Here is an 8,696-nt window from a genome sequence, read left to right as displayed (position 1 = left end):
CATTTCTTTATGAGCCAAGATTCCAGGTTCAAATATTATGGTTATATTGTGGAGTCTGCACTTTAGGATAAAGGAAGTGGTGAAAAAGGGGTGGGAAATTATCTCAAGAGGTTGAACTTTCAACAGATAATGACATACTGAAGACAGGCAAGGTAAGAAGAGGAATAATCTAATAGTGCAGTCTAGACCTGCTCTATATGAAAAGTGCCTTGAGATGACTTGTTGTGATTCGGTGCTATATAAATAAAATTGAATTGAACTGAATTGAAAATGGAGAGGCATTGGGGAGAAGAGGAGTTTAAGGTTCTGCACAACAACTATATTTATTATGTAAAGGAAAAGCTTTGGAAACAGTCAAACTTGTGGCTACTCATGACAAAATCAAAAGTTTTGAGTTCACCTATTTGAAAATCACAAAAATAACATTCTTTTGACATGTTAAATTACACTGGTTTACACTGGATCAAAGTATGTCATTGAAATTTAAGTTTTTTTTAATCCAGTGGTACTAAACATTTAAACTCCTTGTAGTTTTTGAGATGCAGCTATTTCTGTATTATACTAAATTTAGTCTTTAGTCACATAGCAGACATTTTATTTATATTGAAAATCACACAGGCATACATACCTAGACTGTGTGTGTATCAAAAAAACACAAAGATCTGAAATTCCTAGCCTCTTGTTTGATTGTGTTTTTGTGGAGAAAAACCATCAACCCCTTTTGACTAACAACAACCAAAAAAAAAAAAAGAAAAAGCAGAATTTGTGCTGTGGCCTCATGTCTGAGGTGAAGCATTTCTGTGAAGAATAATACCTTCTTCACAACAATCTAAATGTCGAATCTATATTTAAATGTTAAAATTATATATATTATTAATATATAATTAATATTATATATTAATCTAAATCTAAGTACTAAATCTAAATGGGTCACCGAGTGTAAAACTAATTATTTAGAAAATATGCAAATGATCCGTACCCAGAAGCACGATCCGTTCTGCACAGGCTCTAAAATCAGCCCATGTGCAGAATTGAACCTGTTTTTCAACACTGCCTGATACGTTACACACGTGCAAGATTTTACATTGCTTTAATTCTCACATGGGCATTTTAAAAGTTGTATGTATGGATAGTTATATGAGTTATTGGAGTGTTTTGAGTGACTGAAGTGAGTTGAGTGACTGGAGTGTTGTGAGTGAATGAAAGTGTGCTTTGAATGACAAGAGTGTGTGAGTCCTACAATAATGTCTACAGAGAGAATGTTTGAGTTTTATGCAGCATCAGAGCTATATAACATCAGAGTTATATAAGTCTGAGTGGAAGAAAGTTGCCCGGGTGGCTAAAAACTACATCATAAAAGGTAAGTAATGTTAGCCTGTTATAATCACTGGGGAGAGTGATCCAGGGCTTGACATTAGCACCTGAATTTGGCATTGGTGGGTAGCACAGTCACTCTTACTCATCACCGTGGCAGGTAGCATATTCTTTATGTTATATATATTATTTATTATAAAGGAGCTTTACCTTATCAGAGGGGAGTATTTACTTACTGATAAGTAAATACAGTCATTTAGTCTTTAATGAAATAAAATATAACTTCCCAACTGCATAAACATATAATGCTAGACATACATGTAAGTCCTGCTATGCCATGAATGACAAATATATTTCAATTTTTCAAAGGTCTTGTGGTATGCTGATAATATTCATATGTAATACCCACTGCAGATTTAACAGCAGTGGGTTTGCTGAGGACTCTTGGTCTGTGTCTTTCATGTTTGTCCTCATACATTCAAATGGTTAGATATGAATATCCAAAGCACAACTAACTTCAGCAAAGTAAATCTACCCACTGACAAAATTCACCCTTTTGTGGAGCTGGTTAGTATTAATGTAAATCCATGGAAGCAAGTCAGTGAAGCAGGACTTTACTTTCTCTCCACACAGTCTGCAAGTTATTCTATACTGGCCCCAGCAAAGTTGTGCTTGTCTAATGATCAAATACAAGCAGTACTGGAGGAGTGCTACAATAATTCAGGCACCAAAAACCACAATGGTGTGAGGAGCACCAGAGACGGGGTGGTCGCTGCATACCACCTGCATATCACTATTAAGAAAGATGTTACAGATTGGGTAAAGAGTGTTTCATAGAATTGAGTTGAACTTTCACACAGTGCTCTTGCTGTGAGAATTTGTGCATAGCAAATTGTTGTACACTTTACCCATTATTCGACCTCAGATTTCACATCTTATCAGTCTTGTATTTTCAGTAGTCATGTCATTTCATTTCTGTTTAAAATAATGACTCCCTCTGTCAGATCAAATGTTGTCACCGCTATGCTTACTGAATGACCCAATAAAGAACCAACAACCAGTGGTGCATCCAATCTACTGCCTTATGCACATTTGCTATGAAGAGACTCATGCAAGATAATACACTAATAGCACATATCTCCACAGGCTTATGAGGCAAGGGAAGTGGTGGGGATGGATCTCATTGGCCCTCTAAGGCAGACAGCCAGAAAAACCAATATGTTCTCACCATAACAGACCTGTATACAAAATGGGTTGTGGCTGAGGCTTTGCAGACCAAGTCTGCAAATGAAGTCTCCGCTGCATTAGTGTCCAAAATGTATTCATTTGGTTCTCGGCATAAGCCTTGTTCCACAATTTCAGGTTTTAGTTGGAGCCATGTTTCTACTGGTGTTGTAATTTATCATCTGCAACACAAATGTAAACAATGTGTATTGTGTTTTTCAGATTATTCCTGGTCCCCGGACCGAGAAGTAACTTTTTTAATATTATACTTGCACATGCATTTTAATGCACAGCCTCATAGATTGGTGCATCTATCATCACATTGTTCTTGGTGTGACATTCAGTTGTCACCACCATATTTGAATAACTGTGACTTTCTCTCCAGTCCTCAACAGGCCTCTGATGGCAATTGCTGCAGGATCTTCATGCTTATGGTATGCAATTTACATACTGTGTTCTTCTGTTTCCCTTTGTTTCTGTTTGTGTAAAGCCACTATAATCATTACCTTTACCTATTACCTATTTCACAGTATGCCGTCTGCATCTGCACTGGCACAGTATTTGACTTCTTGGAAGTAAGTTGTAATTCATTTAATTAATGTAAACACAAAAAATGCTCTGCAATTCAGTAACTTTTTATGTGTATTACAGAGTGACATGCCATCCATTCGCAAGTGGTGGTGTGTTAAGCTCATGGAAAGGTTCTCCATTGAAGGGTAAGACAATTTTTAAACAGGAAAACATTGCTCTGTTTCTTGATACTATATTGAAAGTACCATAATTTGATCCTTAAAAGGGCATGGACAACACTTTGCCTATTGAACAGAGGAAGCAAAGCCACTGGTGGCTGGAGGAGTAGAGCCTCTTCTTAGGTTGCCCTGCAGACATACCCACAGCAACCTACCAAAGGTATGGCTAACACTCATGTGACATCCATCTTCAGTCTTCCATTTAGCGGTTTTTCACTGCATGTATTGACTAGCTTGTCCGTTTGTTATTGTTATGTATGATAATAGCATACCAATAGCTGATTGTTATAGGGTAATCCCAACCTCAAGTGTTTTACCCTGTCAAACCTTGTAAAGGACCTACATCTGGCTGTGCAGTGGGTCTGCAACAACCCAGGGTGTTCACAGGCAAGGTGAAAGAGCCAACTGTCCTGAAAATGAATGAAGAGGACCAGAACATGGAGGACATGGAGGTTTTCTTCACAGCATGCTTGGATAGCCAGAGTCTAAAGTAAATGCTGCTTGTGAAGCATAGTCTGGATCCTGGTTTGTGGTTTTTATTGATGTTTTTTAATGATAAGTACAATTCATTCAGGGACTATAATTATATAACATTTCAAGGTTTTAAAAAATGTAGTTTATACACATAAATACAGCAGAAATAAACTGTTTTACAGGCCATTTAGATGTTGTTGTTGTTGGAAGGACAGCTATACTGTTGGAAAAGGTATAACACGTAGGAATTCCCCTTAACTTTATATGAAATAGAAATTTTATTTCCTACTTTTGTTTATATTTTCTTTAAACATTTTAAGAAATGTACACATTCCCTTTATTTCTGAAATAAAAATTAAAAAGTAAATATCTGTGGCTGTAGGCTGTAAGGAAATTTCCTGGAATAATGTAGTTCCAGATAGTATTGAACTCATCTAATAAGAGTGGTGTTTCTTTTGCCTTTTTCTGCCCATAATATGACACATTTCTGACCTTCTTTAAACATCAGTCATGGTTTAGATCATTGGAGACAGCTGCACCCTTGAAGCAACAATGGAGGACCTGCGCCACCTCCACCTGCAGTATCCAGACATGGAGATCATCCACTGTCACCACCCAGAGCTGCAGGTGAAGGGTGGTGACAATCCAGGGAACACTGACAAGACCTGCAGGTTTGTGAACAGTGTTATGGTCACACACATTTATATTTATTGTTTATGTGGCAGTCTTGTACGTCACACTGTAAGCTATGTATTATTTTTCATTTCCTCTGTAAATTGTTACTGGGATTCACCTATCTCTTCTTATCATGCAAACCTGTCTTGTGATAGTTAAGTTCATCTGTATCTTGATCCACAGCTGTATTTTTATAAAGATTTTTCATTTTTTAATAGTTACAGTTAACTGTAAATTGTGCACTACATTGTTTAATTCATCCATTTATGACATTCATTAGACATCTGTCTGGTGTTGCTGAATTAATGTATTTCTTAACATGTAATAACGGTATTAATGAATCTCTTGCACTAAGTTTGTTGATGGTTTTTATGGTGCATATCTGGTATGAATTTTAACAAAAGCAACATGGAACAGTATTATAATCAATACAAACACACTGATGGAGGTTTTACCAGAATTCATAGTTAATTACAAGATTATTTCTATGTTAATTTTAATGAACAACATAAATAATAGAAATGTTTATTAAATGTTGCTGTTCTTGAACAATGACAGTAAAGATCAAATGATAGATATTAGAGTTTGTCCTATCCCCATAAGTACAATTGTTATGTACTTAGGGTTAGGGTCCATTTTAATGACACTGAAAACACAAATTCACCAACGTGTTCTGTTAGAAACAGGTAACAGTGAAATGTAATCAGTGAAAAATGCACTTGGTACCATTATCTCGGTAAGTTTATTTAAAATTCAATATAACAAACTGACTTATAAGTAAACAAGATGGCGCCGTGGATGGCTGCCTCAGTGTGTTGGTGCGCGTTGTGTTTTGTGGTGGTGCGCGTTGTGTTTTGTTGGTGTGCTTTGTGTTTTGTTACTTTGTTTGTTAATTCAGAGTTGTGTGGAAGTACCAGTTGCTCTTTCACTAGAGAAGAGCTCATGGACATCAGGGCTACTACCCCTGTGGATTTAATACCCACTTTCATCGCTATATCTGTGGAATTACAGGACATTCTGGTCAAAGGTGCCCTCACCTTTGCACACACAGTGAACCACCAGAGGAGAGGGAAACACTCTGGTACGCTTGTGCGGCTCCGCCAACGCAGACTTCACACACCATTACCTGGAATATTTCTCTCCAACATGCGGTCACTCAGCAACAAAGAATGAACTCCAGCTGCTGGTGGGGAAAAACAGAGATTTTTCTTCAGGCCACACACCTGTACTCTGAGAAACTATAACACCAGTTCTCAGCAGGTGACTCTGCTTCTGTTTGGAGAGGGCTCAGGCAGATCACTAACTGCAAGCCCAAAGCCCTCCACTCCACGAATGACTCATGCCTGGCCAACAGCCTGAATGAGTTCTACTGCCGCTTCGAAAGACAACACGACAGTCCTGACACCATCCCCTGTGACACCATCTCCCAGCCCCACCACACCAGCCTCTCACCCTCCCTCAGCACATCAGGGGTCGTGGCCTCTCCAAAGCTTCACACCTTAGAGGCCCCCTCCTCCCCCTCCTGGAGAGATTCGCCATAATGGTGGGGGTGCTGATCAGCTGTCTCCAGTGTTCACGGACATCTTTAACACCTCACTGGAGACATGCCATGTGCCAGCCTGCTTCAAGGCCTCCACCATCATCCCTGTCCCCAAAAAATCAAGGATCACAGGACTTAATGACTACAGACCCGTCGCCCTGACCTCTGTGGTAATGAAGTGCGCCTTGTGCTGTCTCACCTCAAAGCCATCACCGACCCACTCCTGGACCCCCTGCAGTTTGCCTACAGAACCAACAGGTCTGTGGACGATGCAGTCAATATGGCCCTCCACTTCATCCTGCAGCACCTGGACTCCCCAGGAACCTACGCCAAGATCCTGTTTGTGGACTTCAGCTCCGCCTTTAACACCATGATTCCAGCACTGCTACAGGACAAGCTCTCCCAGCTGAGTGTGCCTGACTCCATCTGCAGGTGGATCACAGACTTCCTGTCGGACAGGAGGCAGCATGGGAAAACACATCTCCAACTCTTGGACGATCAGCACCGGCTCCCCTCAAGGCTGTGTTCTCTCCCCTCTACTCTTCTACCTGTATACCAACAGCTGCACCTCGAGTCACCAGTCTGTCAAACTCCTGAAGTTTGCTGACGACACCACCTTCATTGGGCTCATCTCTGGGGGGGATGAGTATGCCTACAGGAGGGAGATTGACCTGCTGGTTACGTGGTGCAATGAGAACAACCTGGAGCTCAACGCTGTGACAGTGGAGATAGTTGTAGACTTCAGGAAGAACACAGCTCCATCATCCTGTGTGACTCCCCAGTCAGTACTGTGGAGTCCTTCTGTTTCCTGGGGACCATCATCACCCAGGACCTCAAGTGGGAGCTAAACATCAGCTCCCTGATCAAGAAAGCCCAGCAGAGGATGTACTTCCTGCGGCAGCTGAAGAAGTTCAACCTGCCAAGGACAATGATGATGCACTTCTGCACCTCCATTATTAAGTCCATCCTCACCTCCTCCATCACCATCTGGTACACTGCTGCTACTGCCAGGGACAGAGGCAGACTGCAGCGTGTCATCCGGTCTGCTGAGAAGGTGATCGACTGTAACCTGCCTTCTCTCCAGGACCTGTACACCTCCAGGACCCTGAGGTGTGCAGGAAAGATCATGGCTGATCCCTCTCACCCTGGACACAAACTCTTCAGGACACTGCCTTCTGGCAGGAGGTTGCGGTTCCCCAAAACCAAGACCTCATGTCACAAGAACAGCTTCTTCCCGTCTGCAACTGGGCTTCTCAACAAGATCTAGCCCTCCCCAACACACACACACAGACTGTCACAGACTATAATCCCCCCACCCCCCACTACACGTTACATTAACGTACATCTATGTGTTACATTAACGCACATCTGGACAATCACTGCCACCTTCTAACATTTTTGCACTCTACTTTACACTTTACTTCTTAATTATGTATATTTATGTTCCTTGTAAATATAGTTCTTGCTCTTCACTCTTTTTTCACTCTATTTTACTATAACTGTCCTTTAGCACCAATATACCAAGACAAATTCCTTGTATGTGCAAACTTACTTGGCAAGTCTGATTCTGATTCTGATTCTGATCACAAATTACAATGATGGGTCCTGATTGCACTTCTACTGATGTCTGACTGTGCTTCAGTGGACCCATCATTTAATTCCCATTTTACATTTTATAAATTCTGGTTTTAAAAATGTTGCTTTATCACCTAATAAAAGTCAAGGACAAGAAATTCAACCTGTGATGACAGACAGAAAATAATAAACTTCTAAAAAGTTGGTCAGAGGAAGCTGAACTGGATGTGGTTTTCAGGCATCCTCATAACAACCGATGTGAGAATAAGAATATTGTTATAATGCCATCTCCCTTTTCCAAGGCCAGATGAATGGCATCAAATACACTGCTCCATGAGGTTGCTCCTTCTGTTGGTACGAGTCATTCAGTTTTCACAGTGTGGATACCTTTGAATTACAGTAAAAGACTCAGCATGAAGGATCACAATGAATCACATACATGAGCCAGCTGTCAGGGGTCTAAATGTCTGCTTCATTTGAGAACTATCATTTCAGCATTAACTTATCAAACTCCTACAGAAGAAATGTTTTCCTACACATTGTGTAAAAAAAATACACTTTTAACTTTGGTGTGATATGATCATTTTATGTGTGAATAGCATTTATAAACAGAGATCCTAATGTGTTTATGACTCATGACTCTACTCATCATATCATGAAAAGTTGATGACACCGTTTTAACCACATGTAAATTATCTAAACATCATGTTAACCTGAGCATGTGATGGGCAGTTTTATTAACTTGATAAGACAGACATATGTTTTTGATGCTCGCTATTAAGTAGGCAGCGACTGTTTATGTTCAGTTGTGACTACTACACCAGTTGACATGGATGTGTTTCATGAATCAATAACAGGTGTTTAAATGGCTGACAGAGTGACCAAGACGAGAAGGTACATCCTACACTCAGTCAGCAAGCAAAAGGCCTACTTTCTCATGAGCACATGGGAATTTTTAGTGTGCACCAGAAAAAAATGATTTTTTTTCTTCTCTGAGTTTTATTTTTTCCCCCATGTCCTCTTAGGGGCTCTGTAAATAGTAAATGGACTGTACTTATATAGCGCTTTTCTAGTCTTTTCGACCACTCAAAGCGCTTCACACTACAGATGACATTCACCCCCCATTCACACACACATTCATACAG

The sequence above is a fragment of the Lates calcarifer genome, linkage group LG15 (assembly GCF_001640805.2).
Source record: "Lates calcarifer isolate ASB-BC8 linkage group LG15, TLL_Latcal_v3, whole genome shotgun sequence".
Lineage (NCBI taxonomy): Eukaryota > Metazoa > Chordata > Actinopteri > Centropomidae > Lates > Lates calcarifer.
The sequence above is the reverse complement of the archived record's forward strand: the minus strand, read 5'-3'. Positions refer to the sequence as shown.